This window comes from Eumetopias jubatus, unplaced genomic scaffold (genome assembly GCF_037043125.1).
Source record: "Eumetopias jubatus isolate StellerSeaLion01/CBP00866 unplaced genomic scaffold, mEumJub1_p1.0 scaffold_7, whole genome shotgun sequence".
Taxonomy (NCBI): domain Eukaryota; kingdom Metazoa; phylum Chordata; class Mammalia; order Carnivora; family Otariidae; genus Eumetopias; species Eumetopias jubatus.
This window is the reverse complement of record NW_028274813.1, coordinates 35,081,283-35,103,805: the sequence shown is the minus strand read 5'-3', so window position 1 is coordinate 35,103,805 and position 22,523 is coordinate 35,081,283. Positions and strand designations below refer to the sequence as shown.

At 34.2% G+C, this 22,523-nt stretch overlaps 1 protein-coding gene and 1 pseudogene across 8 annotated transcripts in view; one reads left to right on the top strand and one right to left on the bottom strand.

Annotated features, from left to right (window-relative positions):
• The window catches only part of FUT8 (fucosyltransferase 8), a 332,067-nt gene that overhangs the window by 132,148 nt on the left and 177,396 nt on the right, over nucleotides 1–22,523 (top strand). For 5 of the 8 annotated variants that reach the window (XM_028117728.2, XM_028117600.2, XM_028117515.2 and 2 more), the window contains one exon: nucleotides 4,787–4,869. The exons of 2 other annotated variants lie outside the window; for them this stretch is intronic. The gene's annotated coding sequence lies outside the window, so the exon portion shown is untranslated. Of the gene's footprint in view, nucleotides 1–4,786; nucleotides 4,892–22,523 lie in introns of all 8 variants that reach the window. One more of the 8 variants, XM_028117769.2, reaches the window with a different exon arrangement.
• LOC114220263 (eukaryotic translation initiation factor 1A, X-chromosomal-like) lies at nucleotides 2,607–3,029 on the bottom strand (annotated as a pseudogene).

The window sequence follows — 22,523 nt, the reverse complement described above, 5'->3', positions numbered from 1 at the left end:
AAGCTATAAACCTTAGAAGGTGATTTTAGGTCCTGTTCTCTCTCTCTCTTTATTTTTAGTTTTTCATTTCTGAAAAATAAGATGCTTGTTCTAGTTTAATGAGTATGGTAATATCATCTCATATTGTCTTCATTTTTTAAGGTGAGATAGTTGATAGAGTGGAGAATAAATCATTTTGTTAGATGTTGACTCCCTTCTAGAATAAAAATGGGAACTCTTTATCAGTAAATCATTGTTATATATACATATATGTTTAAAAATATAAGAAAGGAATTATAGAAAAACTGAAAATGCTTAAATTAATACCATATACATGAATGATAGATAGCATTTATAATTGGTATTTTAATTATTACATGATGATATGTATATAAGTAATAACATTTTGTATGTTAGTCTAAATGAAATTAATGGTTTCTTCTTTTACACACTGTCACCTTACTTGGACTTTCCTTCATTGCACTCATTTATTCATTAGTCAACAATATTCAGTGTCTGCTATAGGCACTGTTCTAGACTTTGACTGATACTAATCAGTAATATAGACAGAAACTGTTGATCTCCTGGAGCTTTTATTCTAGTGGGAATACACATATTAAACAAATAAGTATGTTTGATGGTAAGTATTCTAGAGAAAAGTACATCAGGGAAGGTGATAGGGAATGTTGGAGTGGGAAGTATACCATTTTTATATAGAATGGTCAGGGAAGGTTTTATTGAGGTGATAGTTGAGTGATGATGACCTGAATTTGGTGAGGAAAGAACTATGGTGGATATTTGGACAAGTGTGTTTCAGACAACAAGTTCAAAATCCTTGTATTGGGGGTAGGCTCAGCATATTTTAGAAACCTAAGTAATTGTGTAATTATTTGTTTCATTTTTGCTTTCCCAGTAGATTCTGTTATCCACTAAAATGGATATTATCTCTGTTTTGTCATCATTGCATTCTTGACACTTACTTTAGTGCCAAACACATGGTAGGCAGTGGGGCAGTGATAAATACGGATGAATTCATGAATGATGAGGGGGAGTTTTGAAGGAATCACCTGCCCCATCCCCCTTTCTAAAGTTCATACTGTAATATTTCAAACTGCAAAGGTCTTTATAGATCATAAGAAAACAAGAGAGTTCTTTAGGTAGAATGATTCTTCCAAAAGTCACTGTTGATTAGTAGTATTCTTGGGATGGCAAAGATTTTATTTCTTATCCTATTGATAGGGATCCTTTTGTTTCAGATGTTTGGTCTAGATTGGGAAGACACTTGGCTGTGAAAGACATCCTTGCAGTAGAATCTGGAATCAGGTTGCTGGATTAAAATTTCTGTTTGATACTTGCTGGCTCTGTGACACCATTCCTACCCCCATTAATTCACCTTTAAATGCCTTGGTTTTCTTATCTTACCAACATTCCCTATCACCTTCCCTGATGTACTTACTTTTCTCTAGAATACTTACCATCAAACATACTTATTTGTTTAGTATCTGTATTCCCAATAGAATAAAAGCTCCAGGAGATCAATAGTTTCATCTATATTATGATTAGTATCAGTCAAAGTCTAGAACAGTGCCTATAGCAGACACTGAATATTGTTGACTAATGAATAAATGAGGGCAATGAAGGAAAGTCCAAGTAAGGTGACAGTGTGTAAAAGAAGAAACCATTAATTTCATTTAGACTAACATACAAAATGTTATTACTTATATACATATCATCATGTAATAATTAAAATACCAATTATAAATGCTATCTATCATTCATGTATATGGTATTAATTTAAGATACTGTTAAGATACTGTTTTCTCTGTTCCAGTATTCTTTACATCGTAAACATTTTTTTTGCATAATAGGATTTTCTCATTAATCTTCCAGTACACTATCATATAGACATTTTCCCCTTTTTTATTTTTTTTTTTAAAGATTTTATTTATTTATTTGTCAGAGAGAGAGCGAGCACAAGAAGGGGGAGTGGCAGGCAGAGGGAGAAGCAGACTCCCTCCTGAGCAAGGAGCCTGATGTGGGGCTCCATCCCAGGATGCTGGGATCATGACCTGAGCTGACTGAGCCACCCAGGCATCCCATTTTTTCCCCCTTTTTAAAAAGGGAGTTATGATTTAGAACATAGGACTTTGGAATTAAATGTACTTGGGTTCTATAAAAGTTTAGCTCTTAAAGTTATTTAACATGTATCAAAGTTTTTATTTAACTAATGAGAGATCAATCAAGAAGAAGAACTGCTTCCAAGAGTATTTGAGCATAAGGAATTCACCTATTTATTAAGGAAAGGGATGCCATGATAAAATGTCTAAGCTACATAGAAGTCTGGTAACTTTTTTTTTTCTTTTTAAGATTTATTTATTTTAGAGAGATGGGGAGGGGCTGAGAGAGAACCTCAAGCAGACTCCTTGCCAAGTGCGGAGACTGATGCGGGGCTCGATTCCATGACCCTTGACATCATGATCTGAGCTGAAACCAAGAGTCGGGCACTCAACCGACTGAGCCTCCCAAGCACCCCAGAAGTCTGGGTTAACTTTTAAAAGACAAGGAAGCCATATTTACTTTGGGATTTAATTCTCAGAAAATTTGGAATGTAAAACATTGAGTTCAATTTAAATATCATCATGGTCTTTATCATCATCTCTAGTATCATCAAACTGTATTTCGTCATCATCTCCATCACCAAATGTATATCTCATTGATTTTAGCAGGCTTTGGAAGCTTGCCACATGCTCTCAGATTTATACCTTCATCTGCATTGTAGTTTAAAATTACATTAGCTCTGTTATCCTCATAGTCTGTCAGACCAATAAAATGTATGAGGTATTTATTCAAGCCATTTTTCTGTTTTCCTTTTATATGACATAATCTCTTCACACCAGCAAGACACATTACTTCTGATTATACATTTCCCAACATTTTGATTACTTGGTTATACTCTTATTCATCCTGTTTACACACCAGCTTTTTTCAAGTTCATTTTCAGTCTTACCCCTGCACCTGTTTTTACCTCCTTTACCTTTGTTCTTGGTCATTACAATCCGTCATGGCATCTTAGTCTCCTTTCCTGTGGTGGTGCTGGCAGCTGTTCTTCCAAAAGGCACATGGGATTACCTAGCATGTTATGCAAAATGGCACTCTGCAGGTGCGGGAGAGTTTTGAGACTGAGCTTTTCTGAGCCACCCTCAGCGGCAGCAAATTTATTTCCCTCCCTCTTCCCTTTCCATGTGTGTTAATGTGTTTAAGGTTTTCTAGGGCAGGTCTAGAGGAAACTTTTATTCTTGTGCTCTCTTAGCCTCACTACTAAGGTGGACCTCTCTTTGGGACTTTACTGAATGTCCCAAGGATTCAGTGAGGACTCTCTATCTTGTTTGTAAGAAGTCTAATGATTCCTGGCCCTCTGTGAGCTCTAGTATCATCAAATAATTTTACTCAGCTTTAGCTACCTGGTAATTTTTCTTTCGCAGAACTTGGTTTTGCTTAACCTTATGTGTTTTCACCCTATGCATATATAGGTTGTCATTCAGGTAATTTAAGGGGATCTCTCTTTCTCTCTCTTTTTTAAAATTTAGAAAATAGGTCTTTGCATAACTCTCTCACTTCAGGGACTTCCCCCCCCCCCCAAATAATTGTTTTGTTTTTGTGATCTGACTTCTGCCTTTTCAACTTAACAATGCACTAGATTCTTTTTGGGTTTCCCCTTCAACATACTGTAATCTCAAAAGTGCTTTCAGAAAGAATCCCAGGTAATTATTCTTCCCTGTTCCCTTTCTTCTTCTTCGTCTTCATCGTCTTCATCTCCTTCATCTTCTCCTCCTCCTCCTCCCTTCCTCCCTTCCTCCCTGGAATCAGTTTTGTGTTGCCTGTTGTCCAAAATCAGATACATAGTTTATTCCATTTTCTAGTTGTTTACACTTGGAAGTTACCCTTGTGGTAAAAGTAGAGATCTCTTAACACTTTCAAAATGAGGAATAATATTCTTAGCAAGTGATATGTCCTGCCCATTTCAAATTGTGTTCAAATACCATTATGTGTAAAAATTCACTTTTAAATGTTGCTTAAATTAAATTGATCTTAGTAACAACATTTTTGTTATTATTCCAACATAGCTATAAATAAAAGCTGCTTTGGCTGCTTTTCATCTAATATTAGTTCCCAGTCAACTGATGCATTAAATTAAAGTTGGTGTAACGCTAATGATTTATAATAGCTGATTCTTTTTGGTATTTTTATGCCTCACTGAGGATCACTGGCTGTTTTATGATACTTTTCTTTCTTTCTTTTTTTTTTTAAACAGGAATCAGTATAACTAAAAAAAAAAAACCTTAAAATAATTCTTAGTATAGTAACTTTTTAAAAAAGATTTTATTTATTTATGAAAGACCACACGAGTGACAAGTGGGGGGGGGGAAGGAGAGGCAGAAGCAGACTCCCCGCTGAGCAGGGAGCCTGATGTGGGGCTCAATCCCAGGACCCCTAGATAATGACCTGAGCCAAAGGCAGATGCTTAACCAACTGAGCCACCCAGGCACCCTGGTATAGTAACTTTTTACTAATAAGAATATGTTTTATGTTTCATCCATTGAGGCTCCAGTGAAATATAAGTTTAGTACTGCTCAATTCTTTAAAATTCCTCCAATTAGTTTAAAAACATTGATAATTGGAAGTAGAGTGTAAACATGAACTGTTATGAACTTAACTGAGAATGTCTCATTAAGTTTGGAATTAGGGAAAAAGGATGTGTTTGATGAAGAACAATATACTGAGCTGAATTTCCTTTTTTTTTTTATAGGATATGAGGTGTTCATGAAAGTGAATGATTCTCATGGTTGATTCTATTGGTGACATGACCTTCATTCATCATTAATGCTTACGGTATTTCAAGTTACTGTACTAGGTGCAAGATTCTTCTTCTGATAGTCATTATGTGTCTATGCTGTTCTTGGAAGAGAGACTTCAAATTCTTAGGAGAGTGTTTGAAAATGAACCAGTAGTAGCACTGTGATTTGTATGTTGTGTACTCAGGCTCAACATAGGCTTATTTATTTATTTATTTGAGTGGGAAAAGGCGGGATTTTCATTTTATTTATTCTTTTAGAGAGGGAGGACACAGCCATTTTTGACTCTGGCATTAGAATTGTACATTGTTAATTTTAGGAAAAAATACTAAAGAAATTTATAGCCATAATTTACATATCTCTCAAAGGATGAGAATCAGGGTTGTAATTATAGGTAAAAGAACTATAAATTTGTTAGTTCTTACAGATGGCAACAAAATGTCTGATTCTGTTACTTTTTATTATTTCTTTTTTTTTTAAAGATTTTATTTATTTATTTGACAGAGAGAGACACAGTGAGAGCAGGAACACAAGCAGGGGGAGTGGGAGAGGGAGAAGCCGGCTTCCTGCCGAGCAGGGAGCCTGATGCGGGGCTCCATCCCAGGACCCTGGGATCATGATCTGGGTCGATCCCAGGACCCTGGGATCATGACTGAGTCACTCAGGCGGCCCATGTTACTTTTTATTATTTCTTAAAATATTTTTCCTGATGTCTTTGAAAACTACTGCTTCTAGATATATCCATTGAGTGTGGTGTGGCAAAAAGCTGTTTACTCTTTAATTTTTTGACAGCAGATGTAAAATGCAGACATCTATTCAAGATCTTTTAGATACTAATGATTATTCAAACTAATGTATGACAGTCACTAGATACATTTGCTAAAGCTGCTTTGGGTTTATCTGTTACTAAAAGAGGTAGGTCTACCTGTAGTGCTGCCTATACAGCATGGATGCACTGCATTTCATCCTCCTCAATTGCTTATCATTGAAACTTATGGATTGTGGTTGTTATTTTGATAGTGTTGTTTTCTTGTAACTCTGCCCCTGAAGAGTAATAATCCCTTGGTCAGTCAAACCATACTGCTTTGATTCATTTGGAGTCAAGACAATAGATCTAGCTGTGAATTTTGGCTCCTGGTTTTGTGACCTTAGGTGAGTTACTTAACCTCTGCTGGTTTATTCTTATAGTATAGTAGTTAATTGAGTAGACTCTAGAGTGTTTGTGAGGATTTGCATCCTGGCTCTGCTACTTTTTTTTTTTTTTTTTTAAGAGAGAGAGCTAGCAAATGTGTATGCTCATGCATGCACATGTGTGTGGGGGAGGCAGAGGGAGAGAATCCCAAGCAGACTCCACTGGGGGGGGTGAAGGGAGGGGCCAATCTCGGGACCCTGGGATCATGACCTGGACGGAAATCAAGAGTTGGATGCTTAACTGACTGAGCTACCCAGGCGCCCCATGGCTCTGCTACTTACAAGCTATGTGACTTTGGGCAAGTTACTAACTTTTCTGCCTTCTCATATGTAAATTAGGGATAAAAATAGTATTTATCTATAAAATACTTTAGTAAGCCGGGCACATACTAAGCACTCAATAAATGTTTGCTATTATTATTTTCTATAAAATGAGGACAAAAATAACATAATAGGGTTATTATGAGGCCTGAATGAATAAATAGATCACTTTGCACAGGAACCTACTACATGTTCAGTAAATGAGGTACTATAGTGGGATTAATGATAATTATGATCATGCAGCAGATGTGTCTATGGAATAAGATCCAAGATTTGTAACAAAAGAGACCACACTGGAGCTCCATTGATTTGCTAATTGGTCAAGACACACAGAGTGAGTTGCAGCGTTCTATTAGGTCAATTGTACAAAACAAATCAACTTTTGTATCCCAGTTGGTACACAAGATGTGATAGATGAAAACTCCTATCCAATAAGACTTCAGAATTGTAGTCTTATTATACTTGTTGTGGTATCAGTACAGTTGAGGATTGGCCACACTCCACAAATAGCCAAAGAAGTAAAAGTATATATTGGGGAAAGCTTTTATATTAGCTCTGTTGATTAAAGATATGATATAAAATTTCTGCCAGTATCAAGGGTTACTCAGAAGCTGTGAAAAATGGATAGGAACTTGTGATGCAGGCTGCTACTATTCTACCCAACCTTAAATCTGTTTTTCTCTTCTATATTAATTGATCCTCTTTTTTTTTTTTTTTTTAAGGTAGGTACATTGACACCTTGAAGAAAAGACTATTTCATAGATAAGTGACTAAGTTATGGCAATAAAGATAAAGCAGAAATAGTATGTGTTTTTGTGTTTGTAAAGGTCAGTGACTCCTCTGGAAGAGATCCCATTTTGCCATTCAGTTTCTCCTTTTTGACCTTTATTGAAGACATAGTAACTAGAGCTTTAGCAAACATTTTGGACTGTGAGGTGATCTTGACGATGGAAGCCAGTCACAGAGAATGGTGGAAGAGAAAGTTAGAAACTTGGGTCCCTGAGGGTCCCTGAGGATACTATGCAACCACAAGAAAAAATAAACCTCGGGCGCCTGGGTGGCTCAGTTGGTTAAGCGACTGCCTTCGGCTCAGGTCATGATCCTGGAGTCCCGGGATCGAGTCCCACATCGGGCTCCCTGCTCAGCAGGGAGTCTGCTTCTCCCTCTGAACTTCTTCCCTCTCGTGCTCTCTATCTCTCATTCTCTCTCTCTCAAATAAATAAATAAATAATCTTAAAAAAAAAAGAAGAAATAAATCTCAATGTTGTTTAAGCCAAGCTGCTCTTGTGTTGGGGTATTCTGTAATGTGCAGAACCATATCCTTATACTGAGGGGAAGCAGTATAAATAACAAAGCACTACTGAGATTTAATGGTTTGTGTGGGAGGAGTGAAGATTTAAGGAGAATTGGAGGCTAACACTAAATGACTAAGGGAGGGATGCCTGGGTGGCTCAGTCATTAAGCATCTGCTTTCGGCTCAGGTCATGATCCCAGGGTCCTGGGATTGAGCCCCGCGTCAGGCTCCCTGCTCTGCAGGAAGGCTGCTTCTCCCTCTCCCATTCCCCCTGCTTGTGTTCCCTCTCTCACTGTCTCTCTCTCTGTCAAATAAATAAAGTCTTTAAAAAAGAAAAATGACTAAGGGATTGTGGGTCTACTTTGATCATACTGATGAAATTTTATTAGATTAATAGGAAATAGGAAACTTATTGTACTTAGAATTGTACATTGATTCATGTACCTGTTGGCCTTTTGTGTATCATCTTTGGGAAAATGTATTGAGAGCCTCTGCCCATTTTTTAAATGGATTGTTTGGCTTTTTTCTATTGACTTGTACGAGTTCTCTATATATTTTGGATATTAATCCCTTATCATATATATATCTTACAAACATTTTATCCCATTTCATAGGTTGTCTTTTCATTTTGTTGATGGTTTCCTTTGCTGTACAGCAGTTTTTTTAGTTTGATATAGTCCCATTTGTTTATTTTTGCTCTTGTTGTATTTGCTTTGGTATCAGTCAAAAAAATAATTTCCAAGACTGATTTTGTAAAGGAAGTTACAAGATCTTGTGGTTCAGAATCTATGGGAATAAAGAAAGGCTTAACCCATAGACCTTTATTTACTAATAAATAATCATAGCTTTCGTTTAGCAAGCCCATACTACATACTAGTCACCATGACTAGCACTTTACACAAATACCTCAGTACAAAACTACGACAAATACTCATTTAAACTAGTAAAGTAAATAAGGGTTAATAGTCTCACTCAATCAAAATATTAAAATAATAGCTATAATAATTATAGCCAATATGTTCTAACTCTATGTGGTTTGAAATGAGTGTTATTAACTAATTTACAAAGAGGTTAAATACTATGGTCACAGTCACAGCTAGAAAGTAGATGAAATGGGCAAACACAGTTGACTATAAACCTCCTTCACTGTTACATTTCTAATGATTATATTGCTGAACGTTACTGAGTGTATCTCTTTGTATAGGTTTTTTTAGTAGTTGCTTTAAGTATTACCTGAAAGATACATAACTTATCACAGTCTACTCACATTGATGTCTTACCAGTTTGAGTGAAATGTAGAAACTTTACCTCTTTGAAGTACCATTACTGTCTCTCACTTACAATATAATTGTCTTAATTTCCCTCTACATGTATTTAAAACCATAACAGGCATTATCAAAACATAATGTAGAAAAGTCAAGAAGAGAAAGGAAATTCTTTCATATTTACCCATGCTTTTGCTCTTTCTGTTGTTCTTTTTTCCTTCTGGGATATATGAAGCAAAAAGAAAACTCAGAACTCACTGCTATGTTATTGCTTTAGTCCCTAGATTATTAGCAGCTCTGCCTTTTCTATCTTTCACAGTCCTCTTGTATTTGTTTTATGTAGAGTGTCCAGGGTTTTTAGCTGTTCTTAGTGGGAGGGATAGGAAGAAGTCTGTCTTTACCATCTTGGAATGGAACGAAAAGTCACTTCACTATTTTAAATGTAAAAAAATTAAGTCAAATGGAATTTGTTTTATCTAGTTTTCCTAACGGTGTGCTATTTGGGAGGAAAAGTTTGAGGCCTTTCAATCTCTGAATTAAATTATACTTGAAATGATCTAGTGATATAGTTGCTTGTCCTTGAGTTAAAAGGTATGTGTGGAAGGAGATTTTCTAGCCTCCCTTGTAATTCTTAAAGTCAGCAGGCTATTCTTAACAGTAACAAAAAAATAGCTATCATTGGTTTTGGTTCTGCCACTTACTGACTTTACAAACTTGGGAAAGTTATTTAATCTCAGTGTGCCTTAATTTCCTCCACTGTAAAATAGGGATAATAGTACTTACATCAGGAGGTTGTTGAGAAGATTAAATAGTATTATAATTGTGAAGTACTGTGAAAAATACCTTGCATTCAGGAAGCACTACATAAATGTAGCTGTTATCATCATTACACTTAGAATGAATGATAGGCCCCTTATGATAGCAATTATTATAATCATTTCAAGGATGAAAAATTCAGGCTCAATCTGCCTTCAGCTCAGGTCATGATCCTGGAGTCCTGGGTTTGAACCCCACATCAGGCTCCCTGCCCAGTAGAGAGGGACTCCAAGAGTCCCTCTTGGAGTCTCTTGGAGACTTCTCTTTTTAGGATATATAAATTATCTCTCTGTCACCCATCTGGCTCACATATTAGTGAATTATTAGCCAATAATATCATCATCATATTCTGCATACATGCAGTAGCAAAGATTAGCCTTTAAAGGGCTTTCATGCCTCTTAGGTGAAGATTGAAATGTGTGTGTATTTTTAAAATATATCCCACTAAATTTTTCTGTAGCATAAAATGTTTATTACACTTTTGAATCTCTCTTGTTCTTTAGAAACAGTTTTAAGTCTGTTTGAATCTGAATTTTTAATCTGTTTTTTTAGAAAGCTTTCTCTAGAAAGATTGTGAATCTCTGTTCATTACTTGTATATGACTTAGAATTTTTCAATATATCTGTCTGCCCTTCTTAGCTATGAAATGTAATGTTTTTTAAGTTTTTAATTTTAATTCCAGTATAGTTAAGATAGTGTTATAATTAGTTTCAGGTGTACAATATAATGATTCAGTATTTCTGTAGAACTTACACATCATTACTCAGTGCTCATCATGAGAAGTGTACTCTTAATTCCCTTCACCTATTTTACCCCTTCCCCTCAAACAACTCCCCCCTGATATGCTTTATTTTAAATGAACACCCTCAGTTAAAGTTACTACTTTTTCTTCAACAAGAACGTTTTTTACTTGAAGCATATTTCAGAGTACATGGTTCTAAAAGATATATATAAAACATTCCATCCAAGAAAAATAGAGTATATATTTTCCTCAAATGCACACAGAAGAATCCCCTGGTTAAATCACATAAAAAGAGACATAACAAATATTACAAATTTAAGAAGGCTGAAACCTAATAAATATATTTTCCAGCTACAATGATACAAAAGATCAATAATAAAAGAAAGCTGGAAAATCTACAACATAAACATTAAATATTTAATATGTGAATATTAACACACTACTGCATAAGCAGTGGGCCAAATAAGAAATCAAACAGCAAATCAAAATATGTGTCAAAACTAAAGAAAAACACGATATTCCAAAACCTACAAGCCACAGCAAAAGCAGATGTTAGAATGAAATTTATGCTCTGATGCTTGTATTAAGAAAGTTCAAATAAACATTACACCACAAGGAACCAGGAAAAGAAGAAACTTAGCTGAAATTTAGTAGAGGAAGGAAATAACAAAGAAAAATCAGAAATAAAATAGAGACCAGAATAAAAAAATAACATAACATTGAAAGTAATGATCATTAAAAAAAAAAAACAAACACAAAATTGGCAATGCTTTAATACATTAACTAAGAAAAAAAAGATTCAAAAACCAAAATGAGAAATAGAAGTGAAAACAATATAACAGTAACCACAGAAATACATAGTGTGATAACAGATTACTATAAACAATAATATAATAAACCCAAATAATTTCTAAGAATGTACAAGTTACCACAATCTAATCATCAATCTTGAATCCAAGAAATAGGAAATCTTAGACCAATAATATGAATGAAAGTTGAATTAGGAATCAAAAAACTTCCAGCACATCGTTTCATTGGTGAATTCTACCAAACATTTAAAAATATAATGACAGTCTTTATCAAAATCTTACAAGTAATGGAATAGGAGCACATTCAAAATCATTCCATGAGGCCGGTACTACCCTGATACCAAAGCAGGGTAAAAATAATACAAGAACAAAAAAGTCTAGTTTGATCTAAGTATTTCTACTCCAACTTGCTTCTGACATCCATAATGTTTCTCCACCATCTCACTTTCAATCTGCAGGTGTCTTAAGGTCTAAAATGAGTTCTTTGTAGGCAGCATATAGGTGGGTCTTGTTTTTTTATCCATTCTGACACTCTGTATCTTTTGTTCGGAGCATTTAGTCCATTTACATTCAAAGTAATTATTATTATCATTTTTTTAAGATTTTATTTACTTATTTGACAGAGAGAGAGACAGTGAGAGAGGGAACACAAGCAGGGGGAGTGGGAGAGGGAGAAGCAGGCTTCCCGCTGAGCAGGGAGCCCGACGCGGGGCTTGATCCCAGGACCCTGGGATCATGACCTGAGCTGAAAGCAGACGCTTAACAACTGAGCCACCCAGGCGCCCCAGTAATTATTATTTTTTTAAAAGGTATTTATTCAGAGAGTGTGCGTGGGGGGAGGGCAGGGGGAGGAGAGAGAGAACTCAAGTAGACTCTGCTCTAAGCATGGAGAACATGGGGCTCGATCTCACGACGCTGAAATCATGACCTGAGCCAAAATCTTGCGTTGGATGCTTAACTGACTGAGCCACCCAGGTGCCCCCAAAGTAATTATTCATAGATATGTATTTATTGCTATTTTGTTATTTGTTTTGTTGTTGTTTTTGGAGATTTTCTCTGATCCTTTCTTGTCTTCAATACTTTTGGTCTCTCCTTTAATATTTCTTGCAGGGCTGATTTAGTAGTCATGAACTCCTTCAGTTATTATTTGTGTGGGAAACTCTTTATCCTCTCCTATTCTGAATGATAACCTTGCTGGATAGAGTATTCTTGGCTGCAGATTTTTCCCATTCAGCACTTTGAATATATCATGCCACTCCCTTCTGGCTTGTTAGGTTTCTGTTGAGAAATCTCCAGTTAACGTTATGGGTTTTCCCTTGTATGTTATGGACTTCTTCTGTCTTGCTGCTTTTAAGATTTTTTTCTTTATCACTATATTTTGCAAGTTTAATTGTAATATATCTTGGTGTTGGCCTGCTTTTGTTGATTTTGATGGGAGTTCTCTGTGCCTCGTGGATCTCTATGTCTGTTTCCTTCCCCAGATTAGGGAAGTTTTCTGGTATTATTTCTTGAAATAAATTTTTGGCCCCCTTCTCTCTCTCTTCTTCTGGGACTCCTATAATACAAATGTTACTGCGTTTGATGTAGTCACTGAGTTCTCTGAGCCTATTTTTGTGTTGCATAATTCTTTGTCTTGTTCAGTTTCATTATTTTCCACTATTTTGTCTTCTGGGCTCTTGCAGCTTATCATGAGTTGGCTTGAATGCAAGTGTTTGGTTTGAAACTATTTTTGGATATATTTCTTTCTGAGCATCTAGTTTGGACACTTCCTATATATAAAAATAAATGAATAAACATATGAAAATGACTTTGAATCTTAGTTTTAATTCTAAGGCTTGATTTTAATTTTATTTTGCCTAGGATTTTAACTGTAGGTATTAAATAAATAACGCACACGGGTAATATTCATGCATTCAGGTTTTCATTCAATAAATACTAATAAAGGGCTTGGTCTGTTTTAGGCACTGTGCTCTAAGTCCTTGTTCTACTAGTGCATACCTTTTAGTATTGGAAATAAATAAGTCAGTAAGTGTTGTGATAGAGAATAATAGAAGATGGTGAGTGCTTTTTAAAAAAGATAAGGTGTTGCAGCATTTAGGGTCCCAATTTTGTTCTGGAACCTACCCTTAGGGTTAAATCCTGATTAGTCTAAGCCATAATGGTAATCCCATCCCACTTGTCAGTGATTGATTTTGTGAGGCACCGGTGAGTCAGTCTTGGATAATAAGATGTGCAGATCTTCTAGGGGACACTTCTGTCAGTAGTTTCCTGTTCCTTAAAATGAGATGGACTAAAGGTGATTACCAGTTCTTTGGTAATGTGTGTACCATAATTACATGTAGCTGGGATTGAGGCAGCCAACTTGTTAATGAAGAATGCTAGCCTTAGGACAGAAGCTGACATGCCAAGGGGATAGAATAGAAAGATGAAAATAGATTTTTGGAGTGATTAAATAAAACTTTTGTCTACCAAGAAATTAAAATTTCCTTATTTTTAAAGCTATTTTGAGTTAGATTTTCTCTGAGTTGTATCCTAACATGTCATAATCGATACAGTTTATCAGGGACTGTCTCTGAAAAGAGGTGACATTTATTTAAGTAGAGATAAGAATTATAAGAATGAGCCAAAGGAATTACAGTTCAGGTAGAAGGAACAGGAAGAATGATGGTGCCATGATAGGTAAGAACTTGGCAAAAGACTAATATACCTGCTTTCTGATGACCAAGGGAAAAATAGTAGTAACTAATGCAAATCACCATTACATATATTATTTCATGTAATCTTTACAATTATGTGAGGATGTACTGTTATTCCTATTTTATAGTTGGATAAACTGCCCATATATTTATAGCCAGTCATTAATTTGAAATGGTTGCTATTTCTCTATCATGCTGCCAGTCAAGTATATATTATGTAATACTGGATAATCAGATAAAATGGTAAGGGTATACATTTTATTTGAATTTTTTAGTATTACTACTTTTCAGCAGTTTTAATCTATTCAGGCCAAAGGTACAGATGCCAAGGCCAGATTTCTGGACCCATTTGAATAGTACAAATTAATTGCATCAGTAAACACAGCCTGGTGTATTATCTTGAATTAAGGTGAGTGAGATACTCCTGATGGAAACCTCATAAATGTGATTATTTGTTTGTACTTCAAAATGAGGAAGATTAATTTCTAAGATATTGGCTGGTTTCAGTGAATTTAAATAGAGTATTTTATGCTTATGTATTCAGGATGCCTAGCATTTTAAATTCATATGTGCATATACTGTGACCTTACTGATAAGCAGTGTGAAAATATGATAGATGACTCTGGAAGTAATGAATGAAAATTGAATTTTATAGTCTTGGTAGGGGCTATATGAAAATTTCCTTTTCTGTCCTCTCCTATTCTCCTTTTTCCCCTCCACTGCCTTCTTGCCTCCCCTTCTACTTTCTTCCTCCCTGCCTTTATTCTACATTTCAGTTTAGTTGGTTACATCAGTGCTTTTACATAAATAAAAGTTGATTTCAACTAGCATTAAAGGGCCGTATTTATGATACTCTTTTTGTTTTTTTCTACTTTCTTAAATTAATAAACACATAATTTTATAAACTTCCCTTTTTCCATATGGAGGTTAGACAGTAAGTGGTAGTTTAAATAAATTATAACAGTACTTAATTTAAAAATGAATTTAGATCAGATGGGAAGATATTTAAAGTCTGGGGTATATGTTAATCTAGAATTGAATTCTGTATGTACAGGGCTTTTAAAATATTTGTACTTTTTTTCCCCCCCAAGATTTTATTTATTTATTTGAGAGAGAGAGTACACGAGAGAGAGAGAGAGAGAGAGCATGGGGTTGGGGTGGGGTAGAGGCAGAGGGAGAAGCAGAATCCCCGCCGAGCAGGGAGCCTGACTCAGGGCTCTGTTCCAGCACCCTGAGATCATGACATGAACCGAAGGCAGACACTTAACCAACTGAGCCACTCAGGTGCCCCCCCTAAAAAAAATATTTGCACATTGTAAATGATAACTAGCTTTTCTCCAGAAGTTTTATTTATATTTCCCTTTATCAACCTGGTACATTTAAAGTATAATAGTTACACTTAACTTCTGCTACATTATAGTAGTCATTAATTAAATTTGTTAAATAAATGATTTTCTTTTCTGTTGAATTTTTCATTTCATTTCATCACAGTGAATTACTTCACGAAGTAGTCTGTAATAATGATTTGGTTTTTCCTCTTTCCAGTTAAGAAAGTAAATTCTTCTAAAGATGGTACCTCTCTGAACTATATATTTTATAATGGTAATAACTAGTATATATTTATTATAATTTAGGGAATCATTTGAATATTTGTCATGATTTCTTTTGTTCTGAGAGAAGGTTAGGCTACTAAGAAAACTGAACACAGTTTATGGTTTGTTAATTATATTACTAGTTATTTGAGTTGATTCTTACTGTTTTGAAATGTGTGCAAAATACAATTTTCACATTAACATTTGGATTGAAATTGATTAAATCTATAGAATAATTACCTTTGGAGTTTTTTCATTAAAAAAAAGAATGTACAGTGATTTTGCTGAAAAAAAATTCTTTCGTTGAAACTCAAGATGCAAGCACATAATTTAGCCATTTAATGAATTAGCAGCCTCCAATTATTGACATTCTCAATTACATTCACAAAATGGAGATAGTTTAAACTTTCTCTTAAAATGTTTTTCAACTGTATTGAAACATAATTTACATCAATAAAATGTACCCATATTAAGTGTACAGTTAGATGATTTTTTTCTCACATATATACCTTCATGTAGCTGTCATTCCCCTTTTTAGTCAGTCATCTGCTTGCTCCCTGGCCCTTTGTATTAGTTTCTTTGTTCTAGAATTTCATATCAGGGTGTATTTTTTTTATCCCTGGTATCTTTAGCCAGACATGTTACTGAGATTCATCCATGTTGTATATATTAATAGTTCGTTCCTTTTTACTGTTGAATAATATCCTACTTATGAATAAGTCACAATTTGTTTATCCATTCATGTGTTAGTAGATACTTGGATTTTTGCGAAATTTTGGCTCTTATAAACAAAGCCATTGTGAACATTCTTGTACAAGTCTTTGTATGAACATATGTTTTCATTTCCCTTGTAAATACTTAAGAATGGAATTGTTGAGTTATATGGCAAATATATATTTAGCTTTTATGAGACTGTCAAACTTTTTTTCCTTTTTTCTTTTTTAGAAAAATTTATGTAAAATCGCTGTTACATCTTCTATAAATATGTTTGGTAGAATTCACATATAAAGCCATATGGGCCTGGAGTTTTCTTTTTGGGCAAATTTATAAATATGAATTCAACATCTTTAATGGTTATGAGCCTATACAGCTATTCAGATTGTCTATTTCTTCTTGGTTGAGCTTTGGTTATTTCTTTTAAGGAATTTGCCAGTTTCAGGTCTGGCTTCGTACTTGTTGACACAAAGTTGTTTACAGTATTCCCTTATTATCTTTTTGTAGCATCTGTAGTGATGCTCCCTCTTCCATTCCTAATATTGGCAACTTATGTCTTATTCCCCCCCCATTAGTTCAGCTGAAATATTATCAATTTTATAGGTCTATTCAAGGGGCTTGTTTTTGGTTTCATTGTGTTTTTTTCTATTGCTTATCTGTTTTATATTTCACTGATAGAGTTTACAGTTTGAATCTTTTACCTGTTTCACCAAACTTTCAAATACTGTCATACCTCTTAAAAGATAATGTAGGAACTTTAAAATAATACCATTCCCTTTTCTGCCTGCCATCCTTTATTAATGTATGACAAACATATGGCATTGTTACACGTCCCGTAATACTTTGTCATTACTTTAGTTTTAAAAGATTCAAATTTATTTTAGAAGAAATTAAAATGAGGTTTCATTTATACTTACCATCCATTTTAATATGTCTGTTTAGATCCATTGTTTATATTCACATTTCCATCTACAATCAGCCTGATAAGCATCCTTTTACATATACCCTGTGGTATCTGCTGCCAACAAGTTCTTTCAGCTTTTGTTTACTGAAAATGTACTTGTTTTGCCTTTAATCTTAAAAAAAACCACAACTTTTTATTTTGGACTAATTTTAGAATTACAGAAAATTTGCAAAGACTTTGCCAGTTTTCCCATCTTACACAGCCATGGTAATTTGTCAAAACTAATAAATTAACATTGGTACAATATTATTAACTAAATATTACTACAGATCATAATGGATTTCACCAGTTTTCTCACACTGTCCCTTTCTTTTCTAAGATCCAATCCAGGATACCATGTTGCATATAGTCATTATATCTCCTTGGTCTTCTCACATCTTTGACAGTTTCTTGGTGGTTTCATGTTTTTATTATGACCTTGATAGTTTTGAAGAGTACATTCAGGTCAGTTTGGGTTTGTCTAGTATCTTTCTCATTATTAGAATGGATTACGGGTTTACAGATGAATACCATAAAGATGATGTACCCTTCTTCATTACCATTTAGAATTGTTCCATCACTGTAAAAATTTCCCCTGCAGCCCCTTTGTAATTTGCCTCTCCTTGCATCTTCAATCCTTAGCTACCGCTGATCCATTTTTCATCCTACTTTTCCATCTTTCATAATGTTAAATAAATGAGTCACACAATGTGCAGCTTTTGATTCTGGCTTCTTTCACTTAGCAAAATATATTAAAGATTCATCCATTTTATTGTGTGGGTCAGTAGCTCGTTCCTTTTTATTGCTGAGTAGTATTCCATTGTTTTTGACATATTAGAGTTAAATTCATTCACCTGTTAAAGGCTATCTCAATTTTTTCCCAGTTTTTGCCTATTATATATAAAGCTGCTATAAACATTTAAGTATCAGTTTTTGTGAGAACATAAGCTTTCATTTCTCTTGGGTTGATACCTAAGAGTGGCAGTCTTGGGTAAGTGTATTTTTAACTTTGAATCGTAAAACTGAAACTTCTTTAAAAGATAGGAGAAAATATATGGGACCTTGGATTTGGGATTGAATTTTTAGGTATAATACCAAACCACAATTATGAAAAAAAAAGAATAAGTCATATTTCATCAAAAAATTTAAAATTTTCTTGTGTGCAAGACACTGTTAAAAGAGTGAAAAGGTAAGTCACAGACTGGGAGAAAATATTTGAAAAATCACTTATCTGATAAAAGATTTGTATCTAGGATATGTAAAGAACTCTCAAATCTCAACAGTAAACAAATAATCTAAAATAAAAATGGCAAAAGATCACAGTAGACACTTCACCAAAGAAGATATATGGATGGCAAATAAGCACAAGAAAAGAAAATCACTTGCTTAATGTCATTTGTTATTAAGGAAACTGAGTGCAAATTGAAACTACATCAAGATACCACTCTATAGCTATTTTAATTGCTTTAAAAAATTAACAATACCAAATGCTGGAGAGATTGTGGAGTAACAGGAATTCTCATTCATTGCTGGTGATAACTCAGAATGAGCATCCACTTTGGAGTACAGTGTGGCCTTTTTTTTTTTTTTTATAGACATACATTTTCCTTAGGACACAATAGTACCACTTCTAGGTATTTACTCTAGTTAAGTGAAAACTTAAGTTCATAGAAAACTTTTATTTTTGAAAATATTTTCACTGGATAGCAAAGTGTAGTTTTGCCTTTTTTTTTTTTTTTTGAATTTTAGCAACTTTAAAAGATGTTCCATTGTCCACTAGCTTGTACTTTTTTCTGAGCCCCTGAAATTATTTTTACCATGTATTTTTTCCATGACTATTTTTCCCCTCTAAATTGTGATATTATTTGTATTTTAAAATACGTTGGAAATTCTGCATATGCCTGACTAAGCTTATTTTCAGTGTACATTACTTTAAGTTTGATGACAGGTTTTGTTCTGAGAAGTTCTTTTTCAAGCTGAATGTCAAAATGGGGAAATGCCGATAGATTCTAACTCGCCCTGAAGCTAATGATGTAGATTGCTTTCTTGCTAATGATGATGGATGACTTTTATTTGAGTTTTATCACCTAAACAAATTTTCAGTTCATGATCATGGTTACTATATGGTGATACAGCTGTGGGGAAAGCTGTAAAATACCATAATATCTAAAGATAAGTGCATTTGTCACCATAGTTATAATTTTCTTTTTCTTGTGATGAGGGTATTTTTTTATTACTGTCTTTAAGTCCATTGAATTTTTCTTCTGTAGTATCTAATCTGCTCTTTAATTCTTTCCAGAGAATTTAAAAAACTTTCAGATTTTTTTTACTTATAGAAGTTGCATTTTAGTTGTAGTTTTTATTTCTTTTTTCAGTATAGTGATTTTTTAACTTAAATCTTAGTATATATTTTTAGTAGTTGTTTTAGTTTTCTTGTCTGCCTTCATCATCTCTGTCTTAGGGGTTTGCTTTAAATTGACTGATTTTCTTCTTGGTTCTGAGTCACATTTTTCTCCTTTTTGACATCATGGTAAAACACAGTTTTTGGGAAGTAAAAATAATTTATAATTTATTAAGCCGTATTTCTGTGGGTGGGCAATTATGGTTTTTTCCAGTTTGGAGCTATTGCAAAAAATGTTGTAATGAGTAGCCTTGTAAAATGCATTTTGTTCATATGTTAAGACACATCTTAGTATAAATCCCTGCTAGTGGAATTTCTCATCAAAGGACATGTTTTTACGGAAATACTTGGTGTATAATGCCATATTTCCCTTTGCATAGTGTATAAGTGTATACATACTTGTATTAGTTAAATAAGTGCTGAATTATTTTTGAGTTTAGAACACCACCCTCTTATGAACATGGTTCATAGTGGAACAAGTCTTTGTTCTGACTCTTAGTTCTATAGAATATTTTTATATACTCATCTTTTGCCCTTAACATTAAAGCGAAGCCACTAGAATGTGATTCTTGGAAACATCATTTGCACATAGTCAGATGCTAAAGGAAGTCGGTATTGGTCATTTTCTTATTGTTAGATACAAGAATAGTCAATTTGACAGTGTTATAAATGGTACTGCATTTGTTGTTGTTTTTCACAGAATGATTAAACTAGTTCTGTTTTTAAGAAACTAATTACTTGGTATAGTTTATAGTCAGTTTCTCACTGTATCACTCAGTATGTTAGTTGCTGCAAGAAGAAGCTTTTTTGAGGTTGTTTCTGTGGAATTATTTCCCTTTACAATTAGAATCCACTGGAATAGTACCTCTTGAGGGCAGAGCTTCTCATTTGTCTTATTCACTGCTACAACTCCAGTGCCTAAGACAGTGTCTTTTATATGATAGGGACTTATTAAGTATTTTTTGAATGAATGAGTGATTGAATCATGGTGCTTTATAGAATTAGGTAAAGTACATGGTAAATTTGTTCCACTTGTTCTCCATTTCAAATGTTGATTAGAACCATGCTATATATTTTAAAATAAATAATGTGTAAATGGCTACACTGAGTGAAGTAACTTATTTAGAAGGTAAACTACTCATGCCATCTCTCAAATGTGCTCCCTTCTTTACTGCAGCTGTGAAACTTTCCCCTATCTTCTCAAGATACTAAATTCTCTCCTCTCAGAAATCCCAGAGTAGTCATTTATATCAGATATCTTTTGTTCATCCTTTCTGTTTTGTATTTTGAATTACAATTTCATTTTTGTCCTATTTTATCTCCACTATGGATTTTTTATACTTATTTTTATTTTCTAAATTATGTGTTGCTCTGGGGAAATGTTGGCTGACAATGAGATGATGGAAATGTTCTATATCTGCACCTTCATAATGGCAGCCATAGGCACAAGTGGCTATTGAACATTTGAAATGTGGCTATTGTGACTGAGGATAAATTTTTCATGTTAATTCTAGTTTAAGTAGTTGCATGTGGCTAGTGACTATTGAAGAAGACAGTGCAGCTCTAGGGCTTACAATTTACATTTTTAAGTTACCAGTCTAATGTGCAGTGAGAACTTTACAACAGTGTTCTTCCATTTCCTCCCTCCTCTCCTTTTGTGTTTTGTCATCAGATATTCTACAGATATATAAACCTAGTGATACATTATTGCTATTCTTGAGTTAGACATTATTAAGTTAAGGGAAAATATGTCTTTATTTTCTTTAGATTTTTACCATTTCTGGTGCTGTTTCTTTGTGTAGATCCAAATTTCTATGTGGTATCATACTTCAGCTTGAAGGATTTCATTTAACTTTTTTTGTGTGTGTGTGCAGTTTTGCTGGCACAGAGTATTTTTCAGCCTTTTTTTTCCCCCCTGGAAACTATTTTTGAAGATATTTTCACTGGTTATAAGTTGACACTCTTCCCACTCCCATCCCCCCCACCCAAAAAGTTGTTGCTTCATTGTCTTCTGGCTAACATTGTTTCTGATAAGAAATGTGTTCTCATTCTTTGTTTGCTTGTGTGTAATTTTTCCCCCAGTGACCTGTAAGATTTTCACTTTGTTTTCAGCAGCTTTGCCTACATTTTAAATTTATCCTTCTAGCAGTTCTCTGCATTTCTTGGATTTGTGTTTTATCATTCATTGATTTTAGAAAATACATTTTCTGCATCATTATCTCTCCTCTTTTTCTGTAACTCCAGTTACATATGTGTTAAATCATTTGATAATCAGTGCTCCCACAGATTTTGAATTCCTTCTTTTTTTTCCCCAGTCTTTTTTTTCTTCTTTGAGTTTTATTTTGGATAATACCTAACGACCTCTTGTCATGTTTGCTGATTAATTTTAATTTTTGTCCAGTTTTCTGATAAGCCTGTTAAAGGTCATCTGATATTTTATTTTTGTTAATTTGGTATTTTATCTGCTGAATCCTCCATCTATTCATATATGTTGTCCATACTTATCTTAGATTTTTTTAATATATTATAATTATTCTGAATTTTCTGTCTGATAGTTCTAACATCTAGTTCATTTATGGGTCTGGTTCTGATGTTTGCTTTATCTCTTGAAAATGGTTTGTTATATCTTGCTTTTTTTATGTGTCTCATGATTTTTTGTTGCATGCCATACATAAGTACAGAGCTGTAAAGACTGAGGTCAGTAGTACTTATGCCCAGAAATAGGTATTTTTCCTTTTGAGGCTATTTGTTTATGTATGGATGTGGAGTGAGTCATTCCAGTCAGTGATTAAGTTGGGTTTGTTTCGTTGTTTTTGCAGTTGTTCACTGAGTCAGAGACTTAAAATTCTTGGAGTAGTGGAATGCTGTTACCTCATTCTTAGTGTGGGGCCTGGAGTGCTAAGATTG